Source organism: Miniopterus natalensis, chromosome 12 (genome assembly GCF_054644295.1).
Source record: "Miniopterus natalensis isolate mMinNat1 chromosome 12, mMinNat1.hap1, whole genome shotgun sequence".
NCBI lineage: Eukaryota > Metazoa > Chordata > Mammalia > Chiroptera > Miniopteridae > Miniopterus > Miniopterus natalensis.
The window spans coordinates 39,097,612-39,121,584 of record NC_142092.1 but is presented as its reverse complement, the minus strand read 5'-3'; the positions used below and the strand labels follow the sequence as shown (position 1 = coordinate 39,121,584).

Here is a 23,973-nt window from a genome sequence, read left to right as displayed (position 1 = left end):
ACTGCCAGATCCAATTATTAAGGGAATTCTACGACTTCCTTTGGTCTTTAATTTTTGTGAGTAACACAGTTACTCTAGCAAGTTCTGTCTATCTGTTATACTCTAGTCTTGCTCTTTTCATTCTAAATAAGAGATGGAAAACAATTGCTCCTCTTTAAAACAGTCTTCTTGGTACCTGAAAATTTTATGTCACCTTTAACTTTTGAAAAACTAAACAAAACAATGTCCTTTGAACTTTGTGCATAGCTTTCCTTTCTGAACTAGTCTAGGCTCTATTTTGGTTTCACAAAGTCTGCTCTTTGGTAGAGCCTCCCCAAATCTTTAGCCAAACGTTCATCTTGAGTCCCCCTAGGGATGTTGTAAGACAACACTATTGTGTATTACACAAAATATGACAAATGCATTACACCAAAAGTTATAGCTGAAACATTTTTAGAAGAAGCTCTGCCATTTATACAGAATTTAGACTATTCTGGAAATAGTCTAGTGATCTTGCAGTGGAGAGGGCATTGGCCTGGAAATTGGGCTACCTGTTTCTAGTCTGAAGTTTAAACCCTGGCTTAACTCTCTCAAGAACTCGCATAAACTTCGCTCTACTTGCTGGGTCCTGATTTCTGCAGCTGTAAAATGATCTGACTGGATAAGATGGTTGCAAAGCCTTCCCCAAAGTCAAAAGTTCTGAAGCTGTGTCTAGCAGGAGTTGGCAAACTATGGCTGACATGGGGGCCAAACCTGGCCCTGCCCTTTTATTTGCACAGTACGTATGAATAATTTCATGCTACAGTGTCAGAGTAGAGTAGTTGCAACAGAGATGGAAAATATTTACTATCTGTCACTTTACTGTGCAGGCGAAGTTTGCTGGCCCCTGGCTGGGGCACTACTGGGTCATGACTTTGTCATGCTCACCTTCGTTAGGTAACACAGGTGTAAATGTTATTTTCTTAACAGCTGACCCCAGAGTTCTTCTTAGGGAGAAAACTGTCTATAGTTAGGAAAATACCTTGTAAAACAACTTGGGGTAGAAGTTTAACTGGAAGGATTGAACAAGAGCCGAGACAACCAAGGAGATAGATAGCCAGGCCCTTTAACAGGAGGTCATGATTTGCTCATGAAATGGTTTTCATGTCTGGGTCAAGATGGTTTGTGATAGAGTGACTGGAGCAGGGCAGTGGAATGAACCATAAGCCAGGCTAATTAAGTGGAATCAGGAATCTGAAGCTAGAGGTACGGTGAGAAAGAAAAGCTTAATGGAATTCTTTGAATTCTTGGGGGAGGGCTGTCTGCTTCCACAGTCCATGGATTGGGGATCTGAATCTATTTGAAGGGGGTGCAAAGGCCCCAATGAACACTAGTCATTCTACTGGGTAACCTGCTACAAATCTGTGTTTATGTCTCTATTCTTTTTCAGTTCTACTCCTAAGTAAGTAGCTACTCAGATCGTATTTGGGCAACTTTTCCCTTTCCTGTCCCTGATTAATATATTTGACTCCAACAGTTCTGCTAAGTTGGCTAGGGCTGGGAAATTCTAATCTCGTTCTCTAATGTTCTGGCCATTCCTCCCATCTAGGAACATAATGAGTTTGCTCTCTGCTCCTTTAAGCAGGTCACTGATGAAAATATTAAATAGAACCAAGCCTCAGAAATATGCATACCAATGTAATCTTGAGTCCAGACACTTTCCCAGCCCAGTTGCACAGTGAATTTGGTACCTTCACAACAGTTTGCATAAATGAATAATGCATAGAACAAGAACTGTCTTATAACAGCTTATGAATGCCCATTAGTCTTTCTCGTTATTACCAGTTGTTCTAAAGAGTAAGAATTATTTTGTAAAAAATTTCCACTCCAAACGACCCATAAGTCAAACATAAGCTAAATGGATTTAGCTTGACCACTGAGAGGTAACTGTTACCGGATTAAGGAGAGGTAACAATCACAAACCTAGAAGTTGACTCTAAGTCGAGTTGGCATTTGGATGGTAAGTAGGGGTGGCTTATGGAGAAAGATGCATTTTCCTGGCTCCTGGTGTGTGTGTGTGTGTGTGTGTGTGTTGGGGTGGTGAGGAATGGAAGAGTCTAAACAAGCCATAATTGTTAACTGTCTTGGAAGGTGTTATCCAAAGTAGGATGTTTAAATAGCTCTGGTTATCTGATCTTGTCAAACTTTTGAGCTGAGAGAGCATATTTTGAGGAGAGAGGGGGCAAGTTCAGTCAGAATTTGGAGAGAGAGCCTCCCACATTTGGAAAAAAGCCTTCAGAAACAGTTACTGGCTTCCAGCTGCTCACTTCCTGCTAAGGAGAAAGTGTGTGCAGATGCCTTGTCAAGATGGGGTGTGGGGATACAGTCTTCCTTTCTTGAGAACATTCATTTTTATGGGGTGGGGTGGGCAGGACCACAATGTCCACTGTGTCTGCAGAGGTCTTCATGATCCTTCCTGTCACCTTCCCACTGTTTTCTTGGCGATCATCAGTGCTGGAACTTCTCGCAAACTCAGTGTCCTTATAGAGATATTGACTCCTGTGGTCAGCATCACCTTCAGTGGTCAACTGACATTCTCTCATTTATTGTGTTTCAGAAATACCTATAGCCTTCACCATTGACTATGGATGATGGATCAGGGCAATGTTAGGAGTTATGTACATCTCACTTACAAAACGTATTGGAATAGGGATATTTTAAACTCAAGATGGAACCAAACATTAAAAAATGTCCAGAGAAAAATAATTTTTAAAAGTTTACATAAACTTTGAGTCACACAATTAAAGAGACATATAAGCAAAAATGACTCTCTTTTGCTTTTTCTAAATTTGTTGTTCTTATTGTTTATTGATTTTTCACTTGGGGGAGAGAGAAGAAACTTGGTATCTTAAAGTAGCCCTTTATCATATAGTACATATCTAGATATGCCAGAATTAGCCATGGATTAGATATATTGTTTAGGCAGAACTGACTGTCTGCAAAACTGGGGAAAAATTAATGTCAGGGTGCTCCTACCTTACCTTTGGCTATTTCTTTCATGATTCATTTTCAGGCATGTAGGTCTTTCATTCATACCCCATGCTAGCCAGGTCTCCCTCTACCATGGCCCTTTGAAACCTGTCTCGTGTCCCATTACTGCAAAGACCTCTAGGTTACTGCTTAGGCTGCTGACTGATGGGCATGTGAAACTTGTGCTCTTGAGAGGCTCCTGGTCTGTCACCTACCTCAGTCCCTTCTCAGGTGTCCTGGACCCATTAGGCCCATTCTACCTTGACCTCTTAGCCCACAACTGTAAATGTTCCATAAAATAGCACTGGCTTTATTGTACTGAATTTATGGACTAAAGCTATAGAGGGTTGTGGAAAGGTGGGAAAAATGGAACCCAGTCATATCATTCAAACACATTCATTCATATCTATACTTTCAACTTATCTTCCAACCTAGAAATGCTAGGTGAACAAGTTAATGAGAAACACACTCTTTCTATAAAGAAGGCGGAGCTAGAAGCCAAGTGCAGGGAGTCCTTATATACATGCAGATGAGTGAACCCATCAGAGAGCCATCCTTCCATTTATAACTTTAAGGAACCAAATGTAAAAACACTTTCTGGAAGGTTAATCTGTGAATTCATTAGCTCAGATGTGGCATTTTGGTTAAGTGTGGCCTGAGTCACTGGGCTTCAAAGAGAAGTGTGCAAGACAATTCATTGGGCTACAGAAGAAAACAGAACTTATTTTTCAGTTATTTTTATCTTCTTAAATTTTCTACTTTAGCATACTTTTTTTTTTTTCAATCCTCACCCAAGGATATTTTTCCATTGCTTTTCAGAGAAAGTGGAAGGGGGAGGGGAGGCGGGGGAGAGGAACATTGATGTGAAAGAGACACGTCAACTCGTTGCCTCCCATACGAGCCCCAGTTGCGGATCGAGCCTGCAACCGAGGTACATGCCTTTGGTTGGAATTGAACCCAGGACCCTTCAGTCTATGGGCCAACGCTCTAACCACTAAGCCAAACCAGCTAGGGCTAGCATACCTTTTTTGTATGTGTAAAATATTCATGCACCAGTACATATAAATAATTTACGCATACATATATATGCATTGCAGGCACATGCTCATTTTTTTAAACCAATGGGTGATCAATAAAAATAGTATGAAGATTACTGCTTTAGATTTCTGTTATCATGGGGCTTGGAGAGTTATTAGGGTTAGAAACCTATGAAGTATGGACAGAGCATTAGTTTGGTCTAATACTTTGCCTAAGTGTGGGAGGCATTGGGAAGACAAAGAGCCCCAAGTCTGGTTGAACCTAGAAAGTAGATGATTGGACCTGGGAAGGTGATTGAGCCAAAAGGCTGAGATCATCTGGGAAGAGCAGGGTATGTTGAATTATAAGGTGGCTGCTGTTTTATGATATGACTAGGTTTTACTTTCCCACCTTTCCACCACCTTCAATAGCTTTAGTACACAAATTTGTTCCCCAAAACAAACTTCCTAGATGAAAATAACCACTGATCATATCTTTCTGAAAGACAAAGTAAAAGTTCTTCTGTTGGGAATAGGTTAAAAAAATATGGTACATGTACACAAGATGGGCTAGTATTCAGCCATTAAAATCTTGTTTTTCAAGAGTGTTTAATGGTCCTGTCTGGTGTTGCTCAGTGATTAGAGCATTGGCCTGTACACCAAAGGGTCATGGGTTCAATTCCCAGTCAAGAGCATGTACCTCTGTTGTGGGTTCGCACCCTGCCCCCAGTTGGGGTGTGTGCGGGAGGCAACCAGTTGATATGTCTATCTCACATCGATGTCTCTCTCTCTTCCCCCCTCCCTTCCTCCCTTCTACTTTTCTGAAAAGCAATGGAAAAAAATATCCTCAAGTGAGGATTAACAAAAAAAGTACTTAATTACATGAAAAAATTTTCATGAAAGGAATAATAATTCATATCTAGCTATGTATATAATATGTATATCTATATGTATAGATATGACTATAAAAAATTAGAAGAAAAAGATAAAATGTTAACAGTAGTTTTCTGATTATATATATATATGTATACACACACACACACACATATATATACATATATATATGTTTCTGTATTTTCTTTATACATGTTACAAAATTTATTAGAATAAAAAATGCTTTTAAGGAAGGGAAGAAAGTGCTCAAGTTATGAGTTCCAGGGGTCATTTGGCCACGAGTTTGGAAAAAGTCTCCTCCCACAGACCTTCCCTGAGGGAGCTGACCTTTTGGTTTTGTTCGTTTTCTGCTCCTGCCCACTTCTGTTTTCTTGCTTTTCCATTTTGTTTCTCAGCACTTCCTAATCCTACATCACCAGGACAAGACTGAAGTTCTTCCACAGGGTGTTGCGAGAACAGTGGCAGATGTTTGTACAAACTCCTTTTTAAAAATTCACTTTTAATATGAATTGTTTTTCTGATAGGATTCTGTAGAGGAGGCAGATGACTAGGAAATGGGGTTATTCTTGGCTCTGACTCAGACTCACTAACCAGACTAGAGGCTGTCACTTGGGCCAAGCATTCTTAAACAATTCCCTTTATGAGCACCTGCAGCCTTGTTGGAGCATCAGCAGAATGTGCACCCCCCACTGAGATGTACTACTGCTTCCTTTGAGGGGAGAGAAGCATTTCAAGCAGCCAGTACTTAAATTGTTTGGGGAGATAATTAAGCACATTGTCAATAATGCATATTCTCCCAGGGTAAATATGTACTTAGTTATTAGACAATGCTGTACAAATTTGTAGGAGGGTCACAGACATTCTTCAATCCACCCAAGGATAATGAACTGAGTAAGAGGTTTATATGCCCAAAGAGTGCAACTAATTATAAGCCCCGAGTAGCACTAAAAAGTACATAACTCAAATAGGCCTTGTACTTAGAATTGCTTGAAATAATTAACACAGAAATACAAAATGGACCCTCTGATAGCTTTGCCAAAGTAGAAGATTTTTTTGGAAGATTCAGTGGCTCTGGGATACAAAGTATTTTGTTGGGAGACTTTTGATGATTTTCAATCATTTTGTACTCATTGGTGTCCAAGGACAATGAATAAATATTTGAATTGGCAGTAGTGCAAATTGTGCAGCTGACAATGGGGCACAGCCCCCTGGAGGGACACAGTAGTAGTAAAAGAGACCTGAATAAATAATCTAAATCATTGTCTACAAATGTTGGCTAAAAGAGGGCTCAGTTCTTCATTGGACTCCAGTATTTACCAAGTCCTCTGATTCTGACAATAGAATATCATAATAGGCAGGCAGTTCCTGGATTTCCATCCTTGCCTAGACTGACTAGCAGGTGGAAGTGATGGATGAATATACACAGCTGAGTTCCTATAAGGATCACTCACCATGGCTGTATGTTCACTCATTTATTCATTTATTCTGGAGTTTACATTTTAGGGGGAAGAAGAGAGTAAAAAGAAAATCAGATAATTATTACATGTAAATAAAATGTAAATCTTCAATAAATGCATGAAATAACCACTAAAATGCAAGTTCTGCGAGGACAGGTTGCTCCAGAAATATGCATTGAATGAAAAAGAAAAACATAAATAAGCACATACATTTAGATAAAGGGTTCAAGAGTGATGAGACTACAGTGGAGGAAAAAGGCCTTAATTTATATAAGTGAGTTAGGGAGAGAGCTTTCCAAGAATTGACATTTGAGTAGAGATCTGAATGATAACAAGGAGCTAACCATGTGAAGTTCTGAGGGTAGAGTGTTCCAGGCAGAGGCAAGAAAAGTTAGACCATTTCAAGGAACACCAAGAAGGTTATTGAGGCTGGAGGAGATAAAGAAAAAGGGAAAGAGTCTGGAGATGAGGACAGGGTCATGTTCAGCATCAAATCAAATATGGTCTTAAAGGCTAGGTTGAGTGGTTTGCATCCTAATCTGAGAATGGGGACCATGAGAAGCTTTATAAAAAAGATTTGATATGATCTGATTTACTTAAGAAGATCATTGTGGGTGCTGTGTGGAAAATGACTTCTTTAACTGTAGAAATGGATTCATTTATTAAATCTTGCAAAGCTAGGAGTCTATTTAACACATTTCAGGAAGCAGTCTTTAAAAAAATATACTAGAGGAGAAATGACTAGGGATAAACTGAGACTGTGGCTGCAGTAATAAAGAAAAATCAGATTTGAGAGAAACTAAAAGGTAAAATCAAGAAGATTAGATAAGTTGTGGGAAGTAAAGAAGTGGGATGACACCCTACCTGTTGCTTGAGTACCTGGATGGGTGGAAAATGAGGAGCAATAAACAATACTTAACTGATTATGTACTATAGTCTATATACTGCTTTGGATATTGTAAGGAGTATACACAGATAAGAAAGGCAACCCCTATCCTCAGGGAGTTTGCAAATCTGGTGAGGAGATGCTAATTAACAAAGTTAGAGAAGAAACCATGTTGTGGCAAAATGTAGATTAGATAAACAAACCTCTAATCTGTACACCACCAAAATGTTTGTTTAGGGCCTGAAAGAAACCGAGTTACGATTCTCCCTCTGTCTTCTCATTTCATTAGGTTCCCATCTCTTATTTTGAATTTAAAAATCCAGCCCGGCTGGCGTGGCTCAGTGGTTGAGCATTGACCTATGAACCAGGAGGTCATGGTTCAGTTCCTGGTCAGAGCACATGCCTGGATTTCGGGCTTGGTCCCCAGTACCGGGTGTGCAGGAGGCAGCCAATCAGTGACTCTCTCATCATTGATGTTTTTATTTCTCTCTCTCCTTTCCTCTCTCTGAAATAAATAAAAAACATATTAAAAAAATAGAATAAAAATCCAGAGCATTCTTATTATAGACAGAGTTGATAGATAAAATACAAGACTAAAATGGGAACCCAAGGACTACAGTTTTAGTGTAAGGATGAATAAAAAACAAACTTGCTGGGACAGGAAAAGAACCATTTTGGTTTTAGCCTGGGCATTGGGTAGATTAAACAACAACAACACTTCCTCTGAGAATTTGTAACCATAAGCTGGATCTCATATAGGTTTATAATCAGAATTCATGTTACTCAGTGTTCTGGAGTATCTCAAAAGGAAAATTCACTTAAAGTAGTCTCACATAGGTAGTATCCCAGGGCAATTGGTAGGAGCAAAAGCAAATCCTCTCTGGAGAAATGTAATCTTAACCCAGATCTCAAAGTAGTCTCATAGGTATTTTTTCAAGGAAAATGTTCATGGTTTTTAAAAACAAACTACAAGGAAATCAGGTACCGTGAAAAAGAGTCAGCAGAAATAACCAATAGTAGAATCAGGCCAACAGAGACTACAGACTTTGAAATTATCTGACACAGTAAGCAAAAATAACAAATATTTAATATATATATATTTTAAATATGTCTTTATTGATTTCAGAGAGAGGAAGGGAGAGGGAGAGAGAGAGTTGAAACACCAATGATGAGACAGTCATTGATCAGCTGCCTCCTGCACGCCCCTCACCGGTGATCAAGCCTACGACTCTGGCATGTACCCTGACTGGGAATCGAACTGGGATCTCCTGGATCATAGGTTGCTCAACCACTGAGCAACACCAGCCGGGCAAATATTTAATATCTTAAAAGAAATAAACGAACATTTTGAAGAGAGAAACGTAACCAAGCAGTTTGGAAAAGAGCTAAATAAGTAAAACCTTTATAAGTGAAAGACATAAAAATTCAAATTTATAACTAAATGGCTAGATTAAACAGTAGATTAGGTATAGCAGAAAGCAAATTGATAAATTCAAATATACAAAGAAAAGGTAAACTCAGTTCAGAGAGACAAAAAGATATAAAAGAGGAAAGAGTGGTAAGAGATACAGAGGTTAGAGTGAGAGGGCCTGATGTGTGTCAACGTTCTGAAAACAGAACGGAAGAGACAATATTCAAACACAATAGAATGACTGAGAATTTTCCACAATTGTTAAAAGATTCCAATTATTGGTCTCAAGAAACAGCATAAACCTATATATCATTATTTTTCGAATCTACAATAAGACCCATCATAGTGAAATAGCAGGAAAAAACAAGAAAACAAAGAGCCTTTAGTCTGTGGAGAGAATACAGAGGCATAGTATGTAAGAAGAAAGAAAGGACCTTGAGAAGAGGGCTTGGAAATCTGGTGGATGAAAGAGTACCAGTCATTCCAGAAAGACACTAAAACAGTGGCAGAAAGTTCTTTGAAATTTTGATGAAGGACCTGGAATCATAAAATACAAGAGCCAGAAGGGAATGTTGGCTCCAGGCCCAGCTCAAATGTCCTTAGAGTACGAAGCATTTTTATTTGTTTGAGTCCTGTACTTCTTCCAACAGAAAGAGTCTTTTCTCTGAGCTTCTGATAACCTTTGTGTTAATGCTGCAGCTATTACCTGTGGGGTGCTGTGAATGGTAGACGATCTGCCATAGTCAGGGAATATATCTTACTCATCTCTGTGAACCTAGTACCTAGTGTTATGCCCACCATTAATTTATTCCATCCACAAATATACTTTGAGTCTTAGTATATGCTAGGGTTACAGTGATGGTTAATTTCTAGTACAATTTGGATCTAGAGTTGGGGTCTGAGGGGAGGGATACAGCAAGTAAAAAGACATTGCCATGAGTGCTGTGTGGTCACTGTCACTAATGGGGTTATGAACAATTTACTAAGAAGGTTAAGGTGATACCTAAAACCAGGGTGTTTGTGTGGAGGGGGGAGTGCAGTCATCCGAGAGTTTCTTGAGGAAGTGAAAGCTTAGAGGAGACCTGAAAAGTGAGTTTGATGGAGAAGGGAGGAGCGAGGGTGGGATCCCTTCTATGTAGAAAGGCCTGAGGGGAGAGAGCTAAGTCTACAAGAGATAATTTCTTTCATTAGAGCTCATGAGATTCCCATTGAAGAAACTAATATATGGTGGCAGGAGAAGATCAGACTTTGGGTGGTGGGCACACAGTGCAATATACAGATCTTGTAACATAGAAACCCATACCCGAAACCTATATGACCATATGGTCCAATGTCGCCCCAATAAATTTAATAATAAAAAAAGAAACAATAGAAGGAGTAACAAGATCTCAGAATACAGCATAGTGGCCCTTGCCATAAAAACATAGTTTTTGGAGGAAGATACAAAAGTGGATGACAAAGGGTTTGGGCTAGCTGGAGGAAAGAGCAGATGTTGAGGCTCAAGGAAACAAAAAGGGACAGGAGAGAGAAGACCGAAGAGACCAGTGGCTGGATCGTGAAACAAGCCTTTACGTCATACTTGGGAATACAGACTTTATCCAGAGCCCTGGGAAATTATTTTAGGTTTGTAGGCAGTTGTCACAAATTTTAGAAAGAACACTCTTATTGCCATATGGAAGGTGGATTGTGAGAGTGAAAGAGCAAACAAATAAGAGAATTAGGAGGACCAGTTAGAAGACTATTGCAGTATTCAGGGGAGTTGTGTTGGTTGCTGGTTTGGCAGTGGAGATGGGTCAAATGGGTCAGAGGGAAAAATATCTGGGAAGTAGAAATGACTTGATGACTCTTTGGATTGAATTACATTTCTCAGTGTCCTGCCTTGATCTTTAAAATATCGGAAAAATAGCTATTAGAGCTTCTTTCTAACCCACCTACTAATTCATTCTCCATTTTAGCCTTATAAGTAACCAAGTCGATACTTTGAGCTTTTTTCTTTTTTTTTTTTTAAATCCTCCCTGGAGGACATTTTTTCCATTGCTTTTCAGAGAGAGTGGAAGGGAGAGAGAGAAACATTGATGTGAGACACATCGATTGGTTGCTTCCCGCATGCACCCCAACTGGAGCCTGCAGCCAAGGTACATGCCTTTGGCTAGAATCGAACCCAGAACCTTTCAGTCCGTGGGCCGAGACTCTAACCACTGAGCAAAACTTGCTAGGGCACTGTGAGCTTTTTTGTATGACCCACACACCTTCCCCAATTTTAATGCTCCCTTGGTTCTAAACTGTGGAGAGAGGTACTTCTAGCAAAGCCCAGAGAGAGGAAAAAATAAAGGACTTAGAATTTTGAGCAGCTGAGTGGTGTTGTATTTGGAGCAATGTAACTCAGGGGTAGGGGTTGTTGGGGACACAAGTGGGAGATGACAGCATGGAGGAAATTGATATGTTTGCTGCATTGAAGGTAGCCCAACCTCCTCATTTTATGGATGAGTAAACTGAGCCCCAAGGAACCTTAATCACTTGTCCAACAGAACAAATGCAGATTTGGAAACTTCTGGTTCCTATGAATTCTAGGTGCTTTCTTTATCTTCTCCACCCAGCCTCTATTTAAGATTACATATCCTTGCTTAAAAATATTCATACACCACTCAAAAAGACCATATTATGCAGCCTTACTATGCTATTCAAGACCCTTGACCCCTGTACCAGTTAGCAAAATCCTATATCACCTTGTCAGCTAAGGAACGTCTGTTCAGGACACAGGCCTGGCGACTCTTCAGTTGGGTCTTAAACCAACCCTTTAACCAAATCATTCAATTTAGAGTCCTCTGCCCCCTCTGTAAGGGGTCCCCGGGATATTTTATCATTGCCGTGTTCATTTCAAGACCTTGCTTGGAATCTCCATTCAATCCAGGAGACTGCCGAAGTTGAACTGCCTGGAGCAAAAGAGAGCAATGCTTTGGGTAGTGAAATAAGAGTCTGGGGCTGCAGGAGCCCAGCTGGGGAAGGCGAAGGGGCTGCGAGTGCAGTCTCACCGAAATAATTTAGTTTTCTTACCTCCCCATTCAGGCAACAAGAGGAAGTTACAGAAAGCAAAACCCCTCATTTCCTGAATCTTGTTAGGTGCGTTTCAGTCTCAGCATCTAAGGAAACTCTCCAACTAAATATAATGTTAGGAAAAAGGAATACTAAGACAATATACGTTTATCTCCCTTGCTGCCTAAATAGAAACAAACTGCTGGAAAACAAAATTTATTCTCCAGCAGACATGTTTTCTGGCTATTACTTTTTTTCCCAAATTGCTGGTTTGTGTAAATAAACTAGGGCTTGTGTAACCAATTCCTTTTATCTGGGGGGAAAAAAGTTCTAAGAGCCATCCTGTGTGATATGCTCTTAAAAGAAAAAAGAGCCTCTTACATTTTTAAAAAGATATTTTGAAAGGCTCTGCCTGTTCATCATCAGGAATATTTTAAAGAAGTGATGTTTTCTTTTGTGTATCTTCAAGTCACTATAGTAACTGGATCACTTTCTACTCATTAATCAGGAGGCGCCAGCCAGAGAATCTATCTTTCCCCCTAGGTTTGGAGCCTTTGTCTGTTACTCTACCTTTTAAGAACTTCACAGATTTTGGAAATAGTTTTCTTCAGAAATGTTTCCCTTGATCTGAGAGTTTTGCTGCATGAGTGCCTTCTTCATTACTACACATTTTCTCATCTGTGCCGTTTGATGGCTTCTGTGGACTACTAGGTACGTTGTGATTGCCCCTTTCTCGTATGCCTGTGCTTCTATTTCTTACAGCTAAGGCTCCAGAGCTGTGTGGTAGATTATACTGAAGCCCTTCCACTTTCTCTTCCTTCTGTGCACTGTCAGCCGGAAGTGGGTGTACAATTAAAAATGGAATTTTGTTTCCTTTAATGTTCTTTCTAAGCTTCCCTTCCTTCTCCAAAGTCAGCGATCCCATCTCAGTTTTCATTACAGCTCACACTTGCATCTGCTGAAACAGTGATCCGAGATAAGCACAATTTGTAGTCATTTGATGACCTGAGGGATTTGATGATCACGTTTCCCAGGGTCCATACACTCTTCTGAATGCTTGGTTCACGTGCCAATTGTTGGATGGCTCTGAGGGTGGCACAAAATAGGGACAGAGGACCTTGGGGTGCCTGTAGCACAGAAGCTGCTAAATTGGAATCTCTGTAGAAATGTTTTGTTGGTCAGCACAGTGTCGAAGGGTACCATATTTATTGAAATCAAAATATTTCCCATGGAAGTCTGGATTACCTCAAGTTCTGCCTGCAGCAGTTGCCAGGGGCTGCATAGCAAATGACTCCCTTAGATGGGGATACGCCTGTGGGCCTGAGTCCCCAGCTGGCCCACCCCACCATGGTACTTGCCAGGCACCTGTAGGTATTTGAATTTAGGACCCTTGTTCTTGTCCAATTTCCATTCCTGCCCCAATTTTTACAGATAATGAAACTCAGACCTAGGTGTTTCAGAACTTGACCAAAAGCTAAAAGCTAATTAGTGGTAGCTTGAGAACTAAGTCCAGATTTACTGACCAATTGCCTGGTGCTTCAAGATTTTGAAGGTCAAAATTAGGCCTTAGAGTATTTCTCCCACAGAATGGAGTACATACTAAGTACTCAGGAAATACATTTTAAACTGTGACTATAACTACACAAATGCATGCAGGTGATCACCAGGAAATGTTGCAGCAACTCTTGTCACTGTGGGCTCTTTGAAAAACACTCAGTGTATTATTTTGAATAAGAAGGGATTTTTTTCAGGTATAGAGAAACACATCACCAGGTGCTGAGCATGCGTACGTGTATATGGGGGGCAAGAAGAAGCGAGAGACCCTCTGAGTACATTCTCCAAACATGGCAGCTTTTCAAGATTTCCCAACTGTAATTGATTGATCTGAGTGAGGACTGGGAATTATGAACAAGATGCAAGAATGTTAGAAGCAGCACTGTGAGCGCAGCACTGACTTATCTAAATCATAATCAAAATAAAAGCTTAGTACCTGCCACTGAGGCAGGCCACCCACTGCCCACCACAGAGACTTGTCTGTGGGCACTTGCAAGGCTGGGGATGCTCTGCTGTAGAGCCTGCAATGGCCATAACATGGGAGCTTTGTGATGACAGAGAAAAGATTTTATGGAACAGCCCAACACCCAGCCCCTATCAAGCCAAGCTCTTCGTCCTTATGAACTTCATGTGACCGCTCTAACAGCATTCCAGTGGCACTTAGGTCTGAAAACAAGAGGGATTTCACAGTATGATTAAGTCTACACAATAACACGTAAAAGTAGAAAGTGGGCTGACAATTATCTGCCAAATTTGGGGAGAGCTCTGCCCTACCATGAAATACCTTAGATTGGCGGTCTATCTAACGTGATTCTTTTGGATAATTGCTGGCTATGTCTTCCCTTCATTTCACGTTTTGTGATTGTTCTGTGAAAGTGCTTTCTATTTTCCTTCCCCATGGCATGGGAACACCCCAGGACTCATTTGCAGGGTGCACTTAGCATAAGAGCTTCATTTTATAAGGCTGGCTGTTTTGCAGTCGGCTGATTCCTCTCTCAGACACTACAAAGATTCTGTCCCCAAGGCCATTGTTCTTCCTGCCATTTCACAGCCCTCCAGGGGCCTTCATTCGTATTGGCAGGTGATGAGCTATTTTCAACTCATGGGTAATCATAGTAATTCAGCATTTTTTCTTATTAGCACTTCTGAATGGAGAGCGTGCAGGGAAGCTGCTCATCTGTGCTGTCTCTTTTCTCTAGGGTTAGAGCTTTTATGCTCCAGATGGGCTATGTTGTTGTCCAAAGGGATTAAATGAAAGTGTGTCTACCAATCTTTCTAATGGCCACAAATTACATGGATGAGACTGCTCAGCATTTCTTTCTTTGCTTTGAGAGAAGTCACTGGTCTTGCAGGAAAACCATTGTTATTTTCATCCCTGGTTCTTGGGACACTTTTGAAGGACATTATCAAATGATAGAGGCACACATGGGGGCCTATGTGCATTAATGTTCCTTCTTGGAGATGAGGCAATTTCCCAAATACATTTTAGGGATCTCCAGTATTTTCTAAAAGTTTTGACACTGACGGATGCTTGACAAACTTGACCACAGAAGGCTCAAAACTCACATATTTTGGTGTGTCAGAAGGGGACAGGATTTGGTTTCCATTAAAACACCACCACAAACACCAGTGTTCTTTACTAATGCTATAAAAGATGAAAGGGCTTAGTTTGCAGTGAGAATTAAATAGGCACGCATTTAGAAACATTTGGAGACACCTGTTATTTACCCAAGCCACCACGATTCCTCCTTTTGACCCATTATTGTTAATTATGTCTACACTTAGTAAGCACATGCAATTATTTTTTTACAATGGGCTATTTACTTCATTCATCTAACATTTTGGCTGAAAGCTTTGCTATCTTTTTGAGGAAGTATATTTATTTACCCTACTATATGGATATTTCTAAGCACTATGCTAGTGACTCATTGTCTAATAGATTATTTGAAAATTGTACTTTCTTTGACCAGGGCTATATTTAATGTACCTAAAGGGAAATATGAGGGAATTTTCTGTCTTTATGCTAATTTTAAAAGCTATACATTCTAAAAGTTTGAAAAATGAGCAGGTATGATAAGATAGGATCAGATGGGAATGCAAATCAGAAGACAACATGTGGCTTGAAGGGACACCAAGTGCTAATAATTTGTTCTCTTTAAATTTTTTTTATTGATCTTAGAGCAAGGAAGAGAGAAAGCGGGGGAGGAAGGGAGAAAGAGAAAGAGGGAGAGGGAGAGAGAGGAGGGGAACATTGATGTTACAGAGAAACATCAATTGGTTGCTTCTGCTACACACTCTGACTGGGGATCAAACTTACAAGCTGGGTATGTGCCCTGACCAGGAATCAAATCGCCACATTTTGGTGTATGAGACCATGCTCCAACCAATTGAGCCATACTGGCCAGGGCATTTTGTTCTCTTTACAGGATTGCAAACTTGGGTGGTTTTTCTTTTAACATTTTATTTGAAAATAACTTCAAACTTATAGAAAAGCTGTAAGAATAAAACCATTTACCGTTTGCTCTGATTCGTCTGTTAGCATTCTACCCTGCTTGCTGTACAATTTTCTCACTTGCTTTGTGTGTATATTTTCTGAACCATTGAAAGTAAGATGCATACATTGTGCCCTTTATCCCTAACTATTTCAGTGTACATTTCCTAAGAATAAGTACATTCTCTTATATAGCCACAGTATAGTCATCAACTTCAGGAAGTTCAATGTTAATAAATACACTTAACTAATTTACTGTCTATGTTCCAATTTTTTAATTGACTCGATCATGTCTAATAGCAATCCATTCTAGGATCACATATTACATTTAGTCATCTTATCTCTTTAGTCTCTTCTAACCTGGAACAAGTCCTTGGCTCTTCTTTGTCTTTTGTGACACTGACATTTTTTAAAGGCAACTGTTCATTTTTTGTAGCATGTTTCTCATTTGGCATTTGTCTGATATTTTCCCTTGTTTACACTCAGGTTAATCATTCCCAGCCATACTACTGCATAGGTCACGTGGTGTCCTTTTCAAGATATCATATCCAATTCCATCTGTCTCTCCTTAGTGATGTTAATTTGCACTCCTGGTTTTGCATCTCAAGAAATTTCCTCACGCCTGGCCCCGCGTGGCTCAGCGGTTGAGCATCAACCTGGGATCTAGGTGATCGGGGTTCGATACCCAGTCAGGGCACATGCCTGGGATGCAGACTAGCCGATCAATGACTCTCTCATCATTGATGTTTCTATCTATCCCTCTCCCTCTCCTTTCCTCTCTCTGAAATCAATAAAGATATATTTAAAAAAAGAAAAAGAAATTTCCTCGCACTTGAATCCAGCACAACACCCAGTCCCTGAGGCTGGTGAGCAGTTCCTTTAAGACAACTGAAAGGAAGCTATTCCAGGAGAGCGAGGAAGAGGGGTTTCAGAATTCAGAGCCAGCATCAAGGCAGGTAGTGACATCTGAGATAATAAAGCAATATTAATAGTTATGCCATTAATATTTGTAAGAAATGCTAACATTTGAGTCCTTACCGTGTGCCAAGCACTTCATTATGTACTTTAAGTGATGTATTAGTTTTCTATTGCTGTCTTAACAAATTACCACAAATTTAGCAGCTCACAACATTACAGGTTTATTATTTTACAGTTCTCTGGGTCAGAAGCTTGTATGGATCTCACTGGGCTAAAATCAGAGTTGTTTCTGGAGCTCTAGGTGCTGGTTCTTTGCTCATTCCAGTTGTTGGCAGAATTGAGTTCCTTGCAATTGTAAAACTCAGATTCATTCACTTGCTGGCTGTTGGCTGAGGGCTGTGTCCAGCTTCTAGAGGCCACCCACACTCCTAACCTTGGGAGGCCCCTTCAGCTCGCTTCAAAGCTAGCGATGATGGATGTCTCCTTCTCTCTCATCTCTGACTGCAGCTGGGAAGGGTCTCCACTCTTACATAGGACTCATGCTTAGATTCAGCCCACCTGGATAATCTAGAATAACATCCTCATCTTAAAATCTTTAACCTTAAGCTTCAAACCTTTAATCTTCAAAGTCCCTTGTGCCGTGTAAGGCAACACATTCATGGGTTCCAGATTAGGGTGTGGACACAGTTGGAGGAGCCATTCTTCAGCCAACCACCGGTGGGTTATTGTATTTAATACTCATAATGATGCTGTGAGGTAGGTACTGAAATTATCCCCAGTATCTATGATGCTACCAAAGTTTAGAGAAGTTAAATGAATTTCCCAGAATCACATAACTGGTAAGAGGCTGGGCAGGATTTACTTTCGGCAGAGGGGTTTATTTAATCTGCAAGATTAAAATTTTTATTTTAGTAGTAAAATCCTTTGCCAAATGGAAATTTATGAAAAATCAAATACATAGAAAAGATGTAAGCAAAGCTGCCATGGCTAAATTCGGAGAAGTGGATGGTGGGGGAGGAAGGAACTTCACAGAATAGGGGGCAGACCACTGATCCACCCAGCCCCCCTGCTTCTAGCTGAAGATGTGAGGTCCAGATACAGTGACATGAGTTGCCTGAAATGAGATCTGAGATTGGAGTCTGGCTCTTTCACTCCCCACAAAGGCTCTTGGAAATGGTGCACCACAGGTTTACCTGTTGGGAATCTGCCCATTTATTTGTTCAAAAATTATGTATTGAGCATCTACATGTGGTCGACGGGATTCTAGGTGCTGATAATACAGCAGTACAGATAATAAAGTCCTCACCTGCCTGGAAGTTATATTTCAACGAAGGAAGAAATATAGCAAACATGTTTTAAAAGTTAATTTAAAAATTAAAATATCGGATAATTGTATGTGATCTGCCAGAGTTAAAATACGGTGACTGATATGTGTATGTGGGGGAGGAGAATTTGTGGGGGGAGGAGACAGAGAGAGAGAAAAAGAGATAGAGATAGAGATAGAGATAGAGATAGAGATAGAGATAGAGATAGATAGAGATAGAGATAGAGAGAGAGAGAGAGAGAGAGAGAGAGAGAGAGAGAGAAAGAGATAGACTGGTTTCTTTAGATTGGGTGCTGAGGGGAAGCCCCTTAACAGATGACATTTAAACTGAGATGTGACAACAGGAAGAAGCCAGCAAGGCAAATATCTTGGTAAGAGCAGTCCCGGTTGGTGCAGGGCCTGGGGGCAAGAATGGGCTGGAAGTAATGAAGACCAGGACCTCCCCCAGGATGAAAAGAGAGAGGTAGATGATGAGGTCAGAGACATGGAGGCTAAAATGAATAAAGCTCTTTTGATTAACTCACACATCTGTTGGTTGTCAAGCATTATCTGCTTGTTCTAGCTTGAGCCAGAATTCTCAAGTAAGGAACCCCTGGCTTGTTGGCAGAGCAAAAGCACAATGCCCCATCGGACGAGGTGTTTGTTCATTGGACAGGGTTCCAGTTCTGATGCTTTGCCCCAGTTCCTTGCTAAGTTCCCAAGTGGCCCATCCCATTAAAGCACATTTGGGCACAAAATGTGACAGTTGGACAATGGCTTTGGGTAACTGTCATCAGTCATGGCAAAGTTAAGCTGTTACGGACTTCATGGTTCTGATTTGCATTTTAATATTCAAGCGTGTAATTATGAAACCTAGTCCCAAGGAATAATTGACAGGTTTTATGTTTGAAATCTCAGTAGGTCAAACTTCCCATTTGTAAAACTTCTCAGTTGCTCCTTTGCCGAGCACATAAAGTGAATTTACTTCTGAACTGAGACCTTGTATGCCAAATTTTTACAGCCTTAAATATAGTATTTTATCACTACTATAAATGGTTCTTGACTCACCTCCCACAGACCCTTCAGTGCTAAAAGCAAGAGGCTTCCCTAATTCACTTGTTTCAATTCAAAGAAGATTTCTAAGTTGAAATCAGGTCATTTGAATAATATTTCAAATGTACAGGCTGCATTTCTGCTAAACATAGTAAATTTGAAATTTTACAATTGGGTTGGGCAGTCAGCACAATTGTATTGGGCTTTCCAATAAGCACCCCTTCCATACAACTTACTTTCTCTTTCACAACTCACCTCTAGACCTCACCCAAAGGCTCAATGTTATCACTGAAATGTTGGGGACCTAGTAATATAGAGACTGCATTTTCAGGTTGATTTATTTTTTCTAGTGGAACATCCAGGCCTCTAGCAATTATTTTAGGGCATAAAGTTCCATCATGATGGTAAATCAAGCTGGCAGCTCCTTCTGGTCCAAGTTAGAGGTAGAAGAGATTGAGAAACTTTTATACTCTAATATCTTACCCTTTGCATCTCCAGATTATACATGTTACCCCTCTGGAAGTAATGGCCCATTTGTCCTTGGATTTTCTCTTGTCCTGGTGATCTGATTGAATAGGACTGCTCTGGTAGAAGTGCATTTCTCCCAGTGGTCTCTTCTCCCAGTCCTTAGTGGCCATGGAACAAGGGGTTGAGAGGTAGATATCCCTAGTCTGCCTGCCTGGTTCATATAAAACAATCAGTTGTCTCACCTAGTGGTGGGTAATTTATAGGTAGTCAGAATACACTGTCTTTATGGAAAAGATTTGCGAAAAAAAAAAGTTGGCTGCTATAGATGGACATAGGCACAGCTGGGAGGGACAAAGGTTTGGTTGACCAGTAATATCACCAGTGAGAACATGACTAATGTTTGGAGATATCAGCATGGATATGCCTAGCCTTTCAGTGCTTCAACTTTGGGTACTTGATCAAGGGGTGGTAAATGATGCATGGCCATGCCCCAGACCCTGTCCCTGAGCCCACTGCTTTCTACAGCTTGCTGTGCGGTCCCCATTCTACTTCTCCTGCCCTGGGCTGGAAGCTGAACTGAAAGCTGTTGGTGGGGTTGCAGCCAAGGTTTCTCTGGTGGGAGCTGCAGGGAGACTTCATGGAAAGGATGAGTCTGGACTCCTACCAAATTGCCCTCCTGTTGACTTTTTGAAGGCTGGAATTTTAGGCGGTAGAGGTGCAGAGGCAATTTACTGACACTCACTGTTGGCTCTTCTCTTAGTTGGACACTTGCCTGTTGAACAGCTGGGTATCAACATGCAGACGCTCCCGCCTCACCCACACTCAGCTTCTCTCTATTCTGGTGTCTGCTCTGTGACTTAAATCATTTTTTTTCTCCTCAACCAGTGAAGCTGGAACCTCTTCCTGCCATCTGGTAAAGGACTGTGAAATGGCTGTGCAGCAGTGGCACAGGGAGATGGAGTGTTGGAGGTGAGACGGGGACAGCTAAATAGGTACAAAACCCACAGATATTTACCAAGTGCCTCCCTGATGACAGGCACCATGCTAAGTGTTCATGACACCAAGGCACACAAGTTAGACGTGACCTCAGATATACCACCAGGACTTTTGATGATGGAAGATATGATAGAAAAGAAAAAGGATAGAAATGGAGAAAGGGAAATTACATTTTATTTTGATATTAATAATAGGGCTTCTTGGTTTTTCTCTCATAGAGAGCCCAAGATATGATCATCTTTTTAGTTTTCATTATAATCTCTAGGGCCATATTAAGAGGTAAAAGGAAGGCAACTCACGGATATTTTCCTTCATAAAACAGGATGGAATTAAGAAAGGAAAAGTGTATGGGACTTGCCCAAAGATTTCCACTGTGGTAGGGGAGGGATGGAGATAGACACTAAGATTTCACACTCTGTTTTTCATAATGCCACAAAATCAAGTAAGATTTAAGCATCCATAGTTCTAGTCCCTACTGCTGGTCTCACTTTTATTTTTGTTTTAAACCTGATGGACAGACATCAGCTGAGGTCTTAGTTGCTGAGGGTTTTCAGAAAAATCAAACATATTTCACTAACAGTAAGTAACTTGGCAACACTTTTCCAGCTTGTTATTCCTAAACATGCAAAAGAATCGTTTTCTAGATAGTTCTGTAGAGGTGAAATCCATCCCACCAGCCCATGGCCCCTCGCCCCCAGACTCTGGGGGTTTACTGTTGCAGACGCCACACTGCTTTCAGGGATGGAGCCGGTCCTCTGAGCCCCTCCACCCTGCGTGCTGTGCGCGTTTGTTGAACTGGGCCTGTTTGGGGAGCAGTTGGCCCAGTCCCCTTTCTGCGAGCGTACGTGATCCAGACAGCCTTGGCTCGCAGCTCGGCCTCCAGGTCAGTTACGCAACAAGTAGGAGGAACTTTGATTGTACCCGGCTCCGGGGGAAAATGGTGTAATACCACCAAGAGCCAAGTCGATGAGCTAATTGCTCTAGAATTGAACTTAGGATACCTCGCCGCTATTTCCTTCTCCCCATAGCTGTGGGAGTGGGAACTGGAATGCAGGAGGAGCAAAGGGGAACTTCAGGAGACATAACTAAGGAGCATTCGAGTATAACCAAGAATGAAACAAATATGGCAGATTGACCTTTTCGCGAAAATGATGTCTGAGTGCAGTCTACTCTGGAAAAAGAGTAAATATTTGGATGTTCCGTGGGTTTGGAGCCAGACAGTTCTAAGTTTGGATTTGGCTCTAAAACTGGTTAGCTACGTGACTTCGAGAAAATTACATAAGCTCTCTGGGCCTTGTTTTTTTCATCTATAAAGTGGGGGTAAGCATTCTGAACAGAGAAGGTTGTATGATAGTTAGAAATCATAGCTGAGCACCGAGAGCAGAGTGGGCTGTAAGTTGTAATTATTGGAACAGATGCATCTGCCCCTGCTTCCATCCTCAACAAAGAGTTTTAAATGTGATACTGATATGATCAGTTTGATATACCTCTTAATCAGTGACTTATACACCCACCTTAATTAACTATGACTACACACTACAATCAGTTGGCAGTCTTTAAAAAACAGATATCTGAGCCTCGCCCCAGGCCAACTAAATCAGAAACTTTGGGAGTGGGTTGCAGGACTGCATTTTACATGATTCTGACATGAACCTACGGCTGAGACTCACTGGCCTTTCCCATTTACATGTGAGCCCTTTGAAAGCAGAAGATGTGCTTTATTTTCCTTTATATCCCCATGCTTACTTAGCCTGATGTAGATGCTCAGGATATGTTTCTTGAACCAAATTTAAAAAATTAGAGAAAGTTGTCCAAATTCCCCAAACTTGGCTCATATGGGCACTTTTCTTGGGCAGCAGATAAAGGCAAGAGTACCAGAATATTGTTATTCTCACAATAGGGGTTTGAAAGAGTGGGGTAAAGAAAGGCCAGGGTCTTTTCAGCTGACAATTCACCTATTGACTACCTGCCATTTATCGTTGGTCATCTTTGTGACTCTTTAGTTGTCAAGGGATCAGGGAAGTGAGACAGCAGAATACTTTGGGAAACTCCATCAGTTTTTTGGTTTTTTTTAGAAGCAACTTCCTTCAAAAGAAGGAGAAAGTCAGACACTGCCATGGTATGATAACAGGCAAGATCGAAGAGGCAGAAGAGAGAAATCAGTGAAACAGAGTGGGCACATGTTTGGGACTATTTCATGTACAAACATATGACTCGAGGCCTTGGAATACACCGGTAGCAGTCCCAGTCATTACCATGGTGAGAATGTCATTAGGGTGTTCACAATATTAGTTTCTCTTTTACAGGCACATGGCAAGATTGCACCTCCCCATTCGGTGGCCTTGGGCATGATCATGGGACTTGCTTTGGCCAAAAATATGTGAGCAGGAGTTCCAAGTGTCACATTCTGGGGAAACCCTTAAGAGCAAGTGTACTTTCCTTCTGCCACACAAGGTAATGGCTGCTCCGTGAACCTGGGCCCTGGGCTGAGGACCATGCAGAGCAGAGTTCTCAGCTGACCCGAGACTGAGATGCAGCATGAATGAGAAATAAACCTTTGTTGTGTTAAGTCTTTGAGGATTTGGGGTTGTTTGTTATCAAACCCTGCCCACCATACATAGTGCATACTTCTGACAAAGAGCTTCTAAGCCAACTACTTCCCCAGGGAAAAGAGTAAACAAAGTTATGCAGACTTTGAGACTGACCGTTTAACAACTCTGTCACTTCCCCATGCATTAAATTGGTTAAATTTCAAGCCTCTCTAATCCTCAGTTTCTCCATCTGTAAAAATTGCTGGATTGTCGCTGTGAAAATACATCATCTACCTCAAGTGTGGAGCAGAGTGCCTGGTGAATGATGATGCGTGGTAAATATTAGGTTACACAGCCCTATTATTTGTGGAGTAAACTGCACAAATGGTAGGAAAGCAGAAAGCACAAAAGCATGCAATAAATATTTGCTAAATAAATTAATGAAGAAAATCAGGATAAGGGGCCATGAAACTGCAGAACTTCTGCACATTCTTTGAGTGTGGGGTTCTCTCTCTCTCTTTTTTATTTCTTCTAAACCCCCATCTTTGAAATGAGGGATCGTTTAGAAAATGAGGGCAGAGAGAGGCCCTAATGAATGTAAATAAAAACAATCATTTTAAGTTTTTTAAAGATAGCTTGCTTGTTTCTCTTTTCTTCAGCAAACTGGTGACAGTGTGTTTAGGTTCTAATTCTTCCTCTGAAGCTGGCTTTTGTTTAGCGTCCTGAACTGTCCTTCCCCAGCTTTCCTTGGAGATGATGGTAGCTAACTACCTGGGTCGTGCACTAAGGTTGGTGTAACTGTGAATGATGCACCAGGTCACTAGGAAGAAGGTTCTTTATAAATGTTGAGTTTGACTTTTACAATCAGCAACTTCTTTCCAATTTAAAGGAGACACCAGCCTGGTATAAATTTTATTCTGTAATGCCTTTGGTTTGGAAGGCACCCAAGCTGTTTGACACTGCTTTTGTTCCCC

At 40.9% G+C, this 23,973-nt stretch overlaps 1 protein-coding gene across 1 annotated transcript in view; it reads right to left on the bottom strand.

Moving 5' to 3' along the window:
* The window catches only part of PCSK5 (proprotein convertase subtilisin/kexin type 5), a 381,372-nt gene that overhangs the window by 37,479 nt on the left and 319,920 nt on the right, over positions 1–23,973 (bottom strand). The gene's annotated exons all lie outside the window — the stretch shown is intronic.